General features: G+C 46.6%; 1 protein-coding gene across 4 annotated transcripts in view; it reads left to right on the top strand.

Annotated features, from left to right (window-relative positions):
• Nucleotides 1-13,254, top strand: part of nrp1a (neuropilin 1a) — a 239,642-nt gene that overhangs the window by 52,883 nt on the left and 173,505 nt on the right. The gene's annotated exons all lie outside the window — the stretch shown is intronic.

Here is a 13,254-nt window from a genome sequence, read left to right as displayed (position 1 = left end):
TCCTGAGCCTGCTCGGCTATTCAATTAAATCAAGGCTGATCTGATTGTGGCCTCGATGCCACTATGCTACCTACCCTCGATTGATTGAGCTTTAAGCTTTCAATGAGTCAGTTGGAGGTTACCATTAGAGTTTACCATTCTATTAAGTCCAACATAGATTGCCACTTGCGTTATTGCGGACCTCGCTTTAAATATATATACAAACACTGAAGCTGAAACCAAAAGTCAGAGAAGGCGCTTTGCTGTTGCTCTCTGAATATTGAAGGCAATGCATTTACCGGAGTAATCACTCTCTTCCCCTCCTATCTGTTCATATTCCAGTGGAAATAGTCTTGGTACATAGCTTGCATTTTGAAAAATACTGAAAATGTGCCAACACAACAAACTTTTCTTAATTTCTTGGTAAAGGTCGACATGCAGTTCCTGGCAGTTAACTATTCCCCCAGTAAATAAAAGTATTTGCTTTAAAGAACCCATGCTCAAGCATCAATTCATTAAATTTATATGAGGGGGCCTGCTGGATTGTAGGAGATATTTAAGATGCCTGTTGTATAACAAAGTGACCAGCAAGAAAACGCAAAATGACTCTCAGGCCTTTTACATTCACTTTTTTATGCACTAAACCCGCTATAATCTTTTCAAATCTGTTTGAATCGCAAGGCGAGCGAAATAAAATAAAATAGAGCATGAAGGTTCTTGCTTTTAGTCCACTGACGGCAAGAAACCAAGCCATGATTCAATTAACTCAAACCCTCAAAAACAATAGTCGGATTTCGGTTTGCAGATCATTAGCTGCATGGTTTTGTGTTCTGGAATTTCTCATAAACTGATTTAAAAGTCGGCATGATCTCTGATAAAATTCAGTTGCTCTTGCTGCTATATAGTTGTTTCAGTCTTAATGAGTTCAACAGAACAGTTATACTCCTGGCGTCAAATCTTTGCTGTCAAAAATGGGTTAATGACTTTGATTCCAGGACATTAAAAGCCAAGCTTCTGAGAATTGTGATTAGTAGAGCTATACTTGAATGGTTTACCGAATCGGATCATTTGGATAAAAGCACTGTTTTGGTTACCATGGAGGTGGCCACAGAAGAGGCCTGTACTGTGCTGCTTGTTAAAGCTCATTGAAAATGATGATGTAAAGACTAACTCCAGCCATTTTTACCGCCTCATATAAATTAATTTGAAATGCTAGAATCAAGCGTGAGGCTGGGGAGGAAGGCGCGGGGGTGGTGAGTTGGGGGGTGGGGGGTGACTTCCAAGCAATGATGCTTCTCTTAAATCTTTTCTTTGCCCTTGTTGTGAAGTCTGTAGTTTGTTTGCAAATGTTTTGTGACTGAAGACTCAAAAGAGAGAATGATGCCAGGATTACAAATGCTTTGCACATTCTCCCCGTATCTGCGTGGGTCTCACCCCCACAACCCAAAGATGTGCAGGGTAAGTGGATTGGACATGCTAAATTGCCCCTTAATTGCAATTTTTTTATAATTTAAGAGCAAGGATTACAAATGCTGCTTTGAGAAAAGAATTTGAGTAAATAAATATTTTATTACATTAGGCAATCATCCACCTTGATAGGGATTCCGTTTTTTTTCCGGCGCTGGATTCAAAGATGGATATTTGTGAAAATCAGTCTGGTGTCTAAACCTATTATAAATTATAGACCAATACTTTGCGAAAATGAGACCACTTTTCCAGCCATTCTTCCATTCTCCTTGCTGAAGTCCTGAGGAATGTAGAAAGGCATAAAGAGAGAAAGAACCTTTAATTATGCAGCGGCTTATGTCCTCGGGCTATCCCAAGGTGCTTCACATCCAATGAATTATTTTTAAGATGCAATGATTGGTGTTGTGTAGGCAAATGTGAGAGACATTTTTATGCACAGTAAATAGCAACTAGTAATGTTGGTTAAAGGAGGAATATTGACCATGACTATTGGAGAATTGCTTCCTTTTCTGCTTGTGGTTTGTACTTCACCAGGCAGATGTGACCTCAGTTTAATGTCACTTCTCAAGAAGGCGTTTCTGTGACTCTTGAGTACTGCAGTGAAATGTCAGCTTGAATGATGTACTCATTTGATATTAAGGATTTCCGTTATAAAACTATGAACCAGTATATGCACAAGACTGCAGGGATGTGTACAGACGCGTAAGGTGAAGTAAAAAAATAAAGTCGCCATAGTCCCAGATGACCATAGGCTGCTTTCCTCGTGGAGGGGGAGAGCTGATTGGTGGTGGTCTTAACCTGAGGATCACCACACCTCAGACGAGGAGAGAGGTTGAGAAGGTGAGGACCCCAGGTTCGATCCCGGCCCTGGGTCACTGTCCATGTGGAGTTTGCACATTCTCCCCATGGCTGAGTGGGTCTCCCCCCCCCCACAACCCAAAGGTGTGCAGGGTAGGTGAATTGGCCATGCTAAATTGCGCCTTAATTGGAATTTTCTTTTTAGATGGATCCCTGTCACTGATCAGACGCCTTGGCTGGGATTCTCCGAGCCCGCATCAGGTCGGAGAATCGGCAGGGGGGCGCGCCAATCCGCGGGCTTGGAGAATTGGTTGAGAGGTTCATGAATAACTTGATGAATAACAGATGTAACTATGATGCAGTCATGATAGTTCCATTACCCAATCAGAATCTGGGACATGACTGCCAAACACAACTGCAAGCCTACATCCCCTGCCCATCCTTATCACTATGCCAGGGATCGAATATCGGCCATTAATACTAATAATCTTTATTAGTGTCACAAATAGGCTTACATTAACACTGCAATTAAGTTACTGTGAAAAGCCCCTAGTCGCCACACTCCGGCGCCTGTTCGGGTACACTGAAGGAGAATTCAGAATGTCCAATTCACTTAACAAGCACGTCTTTCGGGAATTGTGGGAGGAAACTGGAGCACTCGAAATTTGACATATGCATCTAGATAATTGGCTGCCAGATATTTTCAGAACGTTTGATCACATTCCACTAATATAGAACAAGAATAAAAGAGAGAGTACGAAAAAAGAAAGGGTGAGATTCTTCCCCCCCCCCCCCCCCCCCCGCCGGATGGGAGAATCGTCAGGGCGCTGCGCGAATCGCGCCACGCCACCCCGACGGCGGGCGATTCTCCGGCCCAAATGGGCCGAGCGGCCGGCAAAAAAAATGACAGTCCCGCCGGCACCGTTCTAACCTGCTCTCGGGCCAGCGGGATCTGGGCCTTCAAGGGCCAGGAGCGGCCTGTGGGGAGGGGTTCCAACCCTGGGGAGGCCCTCTGGAGTGGCCTGGTATGTGATCGGGATTCACCAATTGGCGGGCCGGCTTCTCTGTCGGCAGGCCTCCTTTCTTCCGCCGACGACCCTGGATCCATCCGCCATTTTCGTGCGGGTCGGCCTGAGGGAGGACGGCCACTGCGCATGCGCTAGTTGGTGCTGGCCCAACTGCTCATGCGCGGGACCCAAGGCGCAGTGTCTCTGATGCCGCGCTGAGGCCCTGCCCCCGTAAATCACGCGATGCCCCTGCTAGCCCCACAGAGGGTGGAGAATAGGGGTCTGGGAACGGGCGCCGACGCCGGAGTAAAACATTCCGGTTTTTACTGCGGCGTTGGCACTTAGACACCCGTTGGGAGAATCCCGCCCAAAATACCCACACTCAAAGTTACGTATTCTGCCTCTGTGAATGATGACTGGTATTTTTAAGGGGGTTACTAACCGAGATTTAAAATGTGGCAAAGGTAAATAAATCGATAATTGGGCAATTCGGAACACTTTAGATTTTCAATATGTTAAAAATGTCACAGCTAGTTGTCAGGGCCACTTGGACTTAAGGGCCGGGACTCTCCGAAAACCCGGCCAAGTGTTGGCGCCGGCGTCAAAGCCGGCACGAGCGACGCCGCGTCAACGGGCCTTCAGGCCCAGTCATTTTCCCCATCCTCAGGGGATAGAACGGTGGCGGAGTGCTGTGCGCTGCTCCTGCAGCAAAAGCCGGCCCACCACAGCGTGGCAGGATTCGCACGACCCCCTGCTGATTCTCCAACCCGATGCGGGCTCGGAGAATCCCGGCCAAGGTCTGTGGTCAGTGACAGGGATCCACCTAAAAAGAAAATTCCAATTAAGGGGCAATTTAGTGGCAATTTTGCATGGTCAATTCACCTACCCGGCACACCTTTGGGTTGTGGGGGTGAGACCCATTCAGCCACGGGAGAATGTGCAAACTCCACACGGACAGTCACCCGGGGCCGGGATCGAACCTGGGTCCTCGGCAGCAGTGCTAACCACTGCGCCACCTTGCCGCCCAATGATCCATTTTTTAAGGATTTGTTCCTGTTTATTTGCTATTAATTTAATCCAAGTTACAGAGTAGCAGGATATAAATGCCACATTTGGATCTAGAGGTACCCCTTCTTCTGCTTACAGAGTATGTAACCCTGACACAGAAAGTAGAAAAGCATCTGATGTCCAGTAGTATGGGTTTGTAGATATCAATTCATCAAAATTACAAGCAGCAGCCTCATTTAACTCACTTACTAAACAGGACCAGAGTTTCATCACCTGTTTTCTTGAGGAGGCAAGGGTGGAATTGCTTCCAAAGATGAATTATGCAGAATTTCTTATCTATTCATTATTAAAACTGCTCTTTCTTATCACCTGTTTGTGGTGGTATGGATATGAGCACTGCCATTGGTGCAGAGCACTGGCTTCCCATTGGCTTTGGCTGGTCATGTGCCTCTCGTCCGATTGGTTGGGACTAGTCATGTGACTGCTCTCCAATTGGTTGAGAGGCAAGTAGGCCCCGCCTCCGAGGCAGGGTATAAGTACCAAGAGTTCCCGGTGGTCGGTCATTCTCTGTAGCCGACCACTGGGCTAACAACTAGGTGATTAAAGCCATAGTTCGGATCCTAAATGTGCCTTGAGTCGAATTGATGGTACATCACTGTTAATACACTGTCAGAAGATCTGTATGTTAGTTGAGTACACACATCTATCCTGCCCCATTTCCAATTAAAATGGCAGCCTCTTTCTTCCTCGGACCTCCGCACCACCATCGCTCTCCAACTTCCCTCTCACTCTTGACTCCTTTCCCTTCCTCTGCTTTGCATTCCACCTCCCAACATCCCTCTCCCTCCCCCCTCCCCATTTCCATTCTTGGACCCACCCTTCTTCTCCTCTCTCCTATCCTCTCCATAATGTTGCCCTCTCCATCTCCTAATTAGCTTGAGCTAATGATTTTGCAGCTGAAGATTAATTGCTTGGTCTTGGCTTCCCTGCAACACTATGGATGATTATCCTTGTTGAGGCAAACAGAAGTTGGGATCTCGGAATGGAGTTGGAAAGAAGACGCGTTAAAAAAAAAAGAATTTGATGTGGAAAACAATTGCAGGTCTACAGGAAAAGGGGCAGGGAAGTGCAACCTGCTAAATCACAGAATTGTTATGGTGCAGAAGGAGGCCATTCAGCTTGCCTTGTCTACACCAGAATTGCCCTTGCAGAGAGCTGACCCGAATAAATGGGCCAAAGGGCCTCCTTCTGTTCTCTGTCCAGTCCACGGCCCTATGAAAAAGGCCATGGGCTAAAAGCAACGCAAATTGGCTAAGATTCTTCCATTTAACTAACCTTAATTGAGCTTCAATCAATAAACCTGACAGTCATCTTTTGCTGTTTCTTCTGCCCCACTTACTTTATCCTGTAATCTGGAGACACTGGCTCAAGGTGTGACACAGTTCTGCTAGTGCAGAGGACAGAACTGAGCCCAAACATGTTCTTCCATGTGGAATCCGCACAGAGTGACCACAACGAAATGATGGGTAAGACGCAAAACCTGGCTTCATAAGCATACGTAAACTAGACGACTCCACTCCCTGAAGGGTTCTCCTGCCACGGTTTTTATACTGCACAGGCCCCCCTCAGTGCCGGGGAAGTTCGTATTCAGCAGGGGTCACAGGGAACCTGATGGTTGACACCCCGTGGCCTCCGTGGGGGTTGTAATATCCCCCAAAATCTAAATATGCTGTTTTAAGCAGGGGAGGCAACTAAAAGAAAAGGAGGAATTTGCATTTATATAGCACCTTTCAGAACCTCAGGATGTCCCATTATGCTTTACAGTCAATGCAGCACAAACAGCAATACATGACCAGATAATCTGTCAGAACCATGTTGATTGAGTGATAAATATTGGCATTGACACCTTGCGGAACCTCCCTGTTCTTCTTCAAAAGAATACCATGGGAATTCTACGTACACCTGAGAGGGAAGTCAGAGCCTTTCACGCCTCATCCAAGGGTCTCTGACATGCAGCACTCCCTCTGTACTGCACTGAACTATCAGGCTAGGTTGGGTATGGGGTTGTTCTCGAACCCATAGTCTTCTGGCTCAGAGGCGAGCATGCTAAAACTGTGCTATACGACTGACACAATCAACTATCACTCGATCGTGATCAAAAGTGTGAACCTTTCTGCTTGTTTTCCCCTCCCTTTTCAAGGCGAACTGAATATCCCCCTCCATTGCTTCACAAGCTAAATTCAGCCAATTTAGCATAGGCGATGGATCAAACCTGTGACCGTGCTGGTCTAATGGTCACGCGTGCTTGTGCTGTTTGCCGACGTCTTAATAGCTTTGATATTTCTTCTTGCATGCTTAATCAAGACTTTCTCTGCATTTTTAACATTTTTAAGTGAGTGAATGAAGTATTCCTTTCTTGACCGATCAACTCTGCTGAAAACTAACCACGCAGAAAACCCTTTAATTCTCATATGCTTTTCCCTTAGCTATCTGTTTATTGGACTGTCAGTCATACATGATTGTCTTCCTCCCTTTGCTACATACACATGGACAACCATGCTAATTCGCTCACATCAAATACTTGATGCGCATGTGAAAATTAGATAATGGCAAGGGCTATTTTCGGACGGGTGATTGACTGAGGTGCTCATTATTAAATGACCTAGGCACAGCATGCAGGGCAATAAATGGCAGCCTGCAGCTGAATGCCATTCCATTTACAGGGGCTACGGGTTAAGTGTAAAGGAGGGCAGACACATTTTGGAAGTCACAGTGATTGTACACGCTGTTATCATGTAGACAAAAGCTCTTTTTATCAGGTCTTTACAGTTCAAAGTGCAAGATTGACTGTCAAGTTTTTGAAGGCTAAATGAAAAAAATACCCCTTAAGCTGCTAAAAGTTAATCTTAGTTTTAATTTGATTTTATGACACCTGGAGATATGATTTCCATTGCTGTAATAACAATGCAGAGAGAGAGCACTGTCAGTGAATATTACATGTCAAAATTTATTTAGTCAGAGTGCAAGTGGAAAGTTTAATATTAATTCAATAATACTACAAGCTTTCGCTTTGAGTGTTGTGAATTCGAACAAATCGCATTTGTTCTCTGCCAGCTAATCTCTGTAATTTCTTCCCAATTATCTAGAATTACTGGTCAATAGTTCTGAATGTAATTTACTTGCTTTGAGAATTGTGCCATTTAATTTGAAAATCTGTCAAAGTGGGCAGTTATCACTTATAGTGACTTTACATATATAATCATCAATATACATCATTTAGACATACACAATCTATGAATACATACTATCATGTTTCCACATACGTTACTTTATATACATAACCAACACCACAGTTCATTATATAACATACCCCATACTTATATTCTGACTTTACAAACACAAATGCACATCACCTTTACCTATCTCAAAGCTACAGAACATAACTCTTGCAATCCCTGTAGAGACTGGTAACATTTAAAAATAAACTTGAACTTCCAGTTAAGAGCTGAAAGAATAACATGACAAGGTTTCCAGTTTTAAAACTTTTACTGTAACAAATGACAAAACACTCTTGACTAAACACTATTTTCTGTTTGGAGGCAACTTATACTTCAAAGCACAGAAGGGAATATTCCCTTTTTATACTTACTGTACTGTCCATGGAATTACAGTCCTTTTGACAAACAGTGCACATTTCCAGCTTCCAAGGAGTTCACATTTTCTTGTTTCGCCGAGCAGTAGCTTCGAGTGGCTGTTTCCAGGTGGTTCCCTCAGTTTTTGGAGAGTTTCCTAAATCCAGCAGCAGCTGTAAGACTTGTTCCAAAGAGCCTACTTCCCCTTGGCTATGCCAGGACAAATCTCTAAGATTCCTTCGATGGCTGCAGAAAGCATCGATTTGACTAGAGACCGTCTCCCTCCCGCATTCAGCTTTGGTAGCACACAAAGAACTGGCAACCGCTTCTCTCTGCTGACCGCACCAACTGTTGTTCTTTTCTTCTATTTTTCCTTCTGCTCCATTACAAGTCCGTTTGCTTTTTGCACCGCTGCCCTAGCCCTCTGCAGCTAGCTCTGCTAATTCGTTGACTAAGGCAGGAAGGCAGGCTTGCTGTCAGGCAGAACATGACCCCTTCATTTCAACTTAAGTTTAAAGACAGTCCGACACAGAATAATCTTTCAAACCTCCTAATTGTAACATAACCTATACATTCAATTCCCAAGCATAGAAGTATGCTTAGTTTACCTGTACTGAGATATACCATCTATACACATTCTCAATGAACAAAACCATCCACGCATTCATCACCTATGTGCACATTAACAAACGCAATTCAGCTTGGGAATCTTATAGAATGGTAACAGCATAGAAGGAAGTCATTCATGTCTATGTTGGCTTTCCTTCAGATTATGCTACTCGCTCGCCACTTTCCTGTTGCCCTGCAAATATCTTCTCCAGCTGCCTGTCCAATTCCCTTTTCAAAGCTTTGGTTGGACCTGCCCCAACACATTCTTAGGTCGTGCATTCCAGATTTTATCCGATTTCTGAGTAGAAAGGTTATTCCTGATGCCACCACGGCTTCTTTTGCCAGTCACCTTAAATCGTTGCCCTCAGGTTCTCCCTGTGTCTGCCCATGGGAATAGTATCTTCACCTCCTCTGTGTTGATGCCTCATGATTTTGAAATCTTGTACAGAAGCATATCAACATTTGCTACACTTCTAAAATGATTGATCTATCATTCCCATACTGCATGGAAAACTCACATAGTCCCACTCATCTGCCCATTCCCATTGCCCTGCAAATGTTTTTTCTTCAGGTGCCTATCCAATTCCCTTGGAAAACCATGGTTGAATCTGCTCCAAAGCATCAAAATATTAGTTCCATCTGGCTCTTCAAATGGCTATAGTGGATGTACTGCATGTAGACTATGTGGCAACCCCATTTTACAGCAGGGTTTAACAGCGCCTGGGCAGAGGGATTTGGCTGTCTTTGTTCATGAATCGCAGAAAGTCGGTATGCAGCAAATGGAATGTTGCCGTTTATTGCAAAAGGACTGGAGTATAAAAGTAGAGAAGTGTTGCAATTGCACAGGGTGTTGGTGAGACCATATTTGGAGTATTGTGTCCAGTTTTGGTCTCCTTGGGCGAAATTCTCCGACCCCCAGCAGGGTCGGAGAATCGCCTGGGGCCACCGAAAATCCCGCCCCCGCTGTGGCAGAGATTCCCCGCCACCCGGGAAGTGGCGGCGGCGGAATCTAGCCACTCCGATCGGAGAGGCCCCTGCGGTGATTCTCCGGCCCGGATGGGCCGAAGTCCCGCCGTTGGGAGGCCTCTCCCGCCGCCGAGGTTTGAAACACCTCTGGAACGTCGGGATCAGCGGCGCGAGCGGGCCCTGGGGGGGGCGGGGGGCGATCGAACCCCGGGGGATGCCCCCACGGTGGCCTGGCCCGCGATCGGGGCCCCCCGCTCAGACTCCGGGCCAGTGCCCTGGGTGCACTATTTCTCCTCCGCGGCCGCCACAGCCTCCGCCATGGCGGAAGCGGAAGAGAACCCCACATCGCGCATGCGCCGGCAGTGACGTCAGTGGCCAACTGCCGCTGACGTCACTGCCGGCGCATGCACCGACCGGCGAAAGCCTTTTGGCTAGCCCCGCTGCTGGGGGCACCGGTTTTTTGCACCAGTCTTCTGGTGCCAACCGCTCCGGCGCGGGGCTGGCACCAGAATTCCCCACCTTTGGGGAGGCCCGACACCTGAGTGGTTGGCGCCACTCCCCTACGCCGGGACCCTCCGTCACGCCGGGTAGGGGAGAATCCTGCCCCTTATTTGAGGAAGGATGTGGTGGCATTGGAAGCAATTCAGAGGAGGTTCACCAGATAGATTTCAGGGGAGAAAGGGTTGACATATGAGGAGAGATTAAACAGTTTGGGTTTATATTCTCTGGAGTTTAAAAGGGTGAGAAGGGATCTGATCGAGGTATATAAGATACTAAAAGGGATTGATAAAGTAAACGTACACCAAATGATGTGGCCTGGCCCGTGGTCTGGACCCACTGATCGGCGGGCTGGCCTCTCTGCGCCCCCCCGGCCTCCTTTCCTCTGCGCTGGTTCTGTTGCCCACCACCATTTGGAGTCGGGGCCGCCGTGGGGAAGAAGACCATTGTGCATGCGCTAGTTGGCGCCGGCCCAACTGCACACGTGCAGACCAGGCAGTGCCGGGTTCAGGCCGGGATCGGCAGCTGGGCAAGCGGATGCCGCTCCAGCGGCGTCCTAACCCCATGTGGGCCGCAGAATGGGAGTCCCGGAACGGGCGCTGACGCCGGAGTAAAACACTTCCGTTGTTACTCCGACATCGGCACTTAGCCACCCGTTGGGAGAATCCCGCCCTATGTTCCTACATTCCCATGTAGGATTAAATAATCTTCCGTTTGTGCCATCGGCTTGGAATTACAGTTAAAATTGAAATTGAAATCAACTTGTGTGGAAGTTGATTGAAGCAGCACTTTGCTTTTTGTTATTACAAGCCTTCTGACAACACAGATTGGCCTACCACCTCAGCTGGTAGACCAACAATTTTACTTTAGGTTGGGACCCCCTTTGTTTATTTCCCTTCTTCTCCCTGGGGTTTTCACATATCACACACCATCTCTGACCAAACGAACAGGCAGCTGGGCTCCTCCTATATAGACATAGAACATACAGTGCAGAAGGAGGCCATTCGGCCCATAGAGTCTGCACCGGCCACTTAAGCCCTCACCTCCACCCTATCCCCGTAACCCACTAAGGGCAATTTATCATGATCAATCCACCTAACCTGCACGTCTTTGGACTGTGGGAGGAAACCGGAGCACCCGGAGGAAACCCACGCAGAGAAGGGGGAGAACATGCAGACTCCGCACAGACAGTGACCCAAGCCGGGAATCGAACCTGGGACCCTGGCGCTGTGAAGCCACAGTGCTATCCACTTGTGCTACCGTGCTGCTATGTTGAGACATTGGTTTTTTAAGGTGCAAGGGATCCAGTACAGGCCAAGCAACGAGCACTGCTCTGCTCTGTTTATACTGCTGGCTCTATTCATTTAGCAACGCACGAAAAAAGTTTGCAACAAAAACAGAAAAATGCTGGACAGACTCAGGTCATGTCAGGCAACATCTGCGAGATAGTAAACAAGTTAACATTCAGGCACTGACCCGCATTCGAAACATAAAGGTTCTTGTTTCAGTGGATGATCAAACCCATCCCTTAAGCTTTTTTAGTTTTATCTACTCTCCTGATCTAGGTGATGCTGCCAAGATTGCATTTGTTTCCCACCCTTAGTTGCCTTGAGAAGGGCTTTTGCATTCAACCAGTGCCAGTCCATGTGATAATAGTACCCCCACAATGATATTACATAGGCAATGACCACATGTCAGGAATCTGGAGGTGCTCCATGACATTACTGCTTTTCTTTCTTGATGGCAGAGGCTGCAAGGGAAGGAAGGTTAAAATAAACTTGTTGAGTCACTGAGCTGCACCTCCTTGGAACATACATGACCACTGTGCACGAGAAATGGAGGTGGTGGATACTGAATCCACTCATATAAAGGCTGATCAAGTGAAGTTTTCTGTGCTGAATAGTGTTGACCTTCTTAAGTGTTGCAGTGACTGTACTCATCCAGGCGAGTGGTGAGTATCGCACTCGGGAATTGTTGATCAGCACGCTGGCAGCAGATTCACACTTCAGTGAGGTAAAAAATCACGTCCGCTGTGCTGCCAGTGCCGAAGGAATTAGCAAGACAACCCTATATTGAGCTTGCTTCTTGTTTTCCCATCCATACTGAAAGAAAGCAATAAATCACCCTTCAATGCCTCCTCACAATAGCTGAGATTGGTGGCATAGATATGGAGCATTGTAGGAGCGTTCCCAATATCCTATCATTCTGTGTCGCTGTGTCACAGCTCTAATGACCTGTGCCATCCCACACAGAACTCATTTTCCACAGGTTTTAGGTTTTACCCATGTTGATGGATGTTTTGTTGATAATGTAATTTATTCTATTGGTGTTCTTGCTCATTTCACAGCATCGGAACATGATAATTAACTCCAGCAAGAATGAAAAATGATAACCAACTGCATTTAATTATCACATTATGTTTGGCACCGCACGATGCATCCAAAACATGTTTGGAAACAAATCTCAGCTCCACGATAGTGCATCTGACAAATCTGCTGTATGGTGTGTAATTGTGTCAACCAGCCCAAGGAGGCCCCAGGCTCAATCCCAGCTCTTTAAGTAACCTCAGTAATACTGGGCAGAGAGGGGGAAAGGTTCAGGAAGAATTCCTGCCCAGTTCCAGATTGGCAACCAGTGACATCAGTTGTGCGCAGAGAAATATAATAAATAGGAGCAGGTGAAGGCCATTCAGCCTCTCGAGCCTGTTCTGCCATGCAACAATGAATTCTCTTGACATGTTTGTTGCCTTGCTGAATGAACCTTCTCCATTTGGGCTGGTCACAAACCAGGGACTCCCAGAAACCAGCAAGGATGTTTCACCTCTTCAGGGATTCTTTGAGAACATTGCGAAAGCATTTCCAATCTCCTACTGGGAGTCTCTTGCCACGGCTAGGTTCTGAGTCGAGCAGTTTCTTTTGAAGTCTGGTGTCAGGCATACGAACGACATGTGCTGCCCAATTGAGCTTGTATTGAGTGACTCACGCCTCAATGCTAGATATATGGGCTTGGGAGAGGATGCTGCTGTTGGACCACCTTTCTTGCCACTGGATTTGGAGGATCATGTGAAGGCACCGCTGGTGGTACATCTCCAGTCACAATCAGCTCAACCTTTCCACCTAAGACAACCCCTTCTTCCCAAGAATCAGCCTGGGTGAACCTTCTCTGAACTGCCTCCAATGCAAGTATCTCTCCTCAAATAAATGAAAGTTAACATGTGTGACGCAGATGAGAACAGAGTCATCTTCAGCAGTGATGTTCCTCATGCCCAAGAAGCCTGAAAGCAAAAGCAA

This window comes from Scyliorhinus canicula, chromosome 5 (genome assembly GCF_902713615.1).
Source record: "Scyliorhinus canicula chromosome 5, sScyCan1.1, whole genome shotgun sequence".
NCBI classification, from domain to species: domain Eukaryota; kingdom Metazoa; phylum Chordata; class Chondrichthyes; order Carcharhiniformes; family Scyliorhinidae; genus Scyliorhinus; species Scyliorhinus canicula.
Note: the sequence above shows the minus strand (reverse complement) of the source record. Positions and strands in the feature narration are given on the sequence as shown.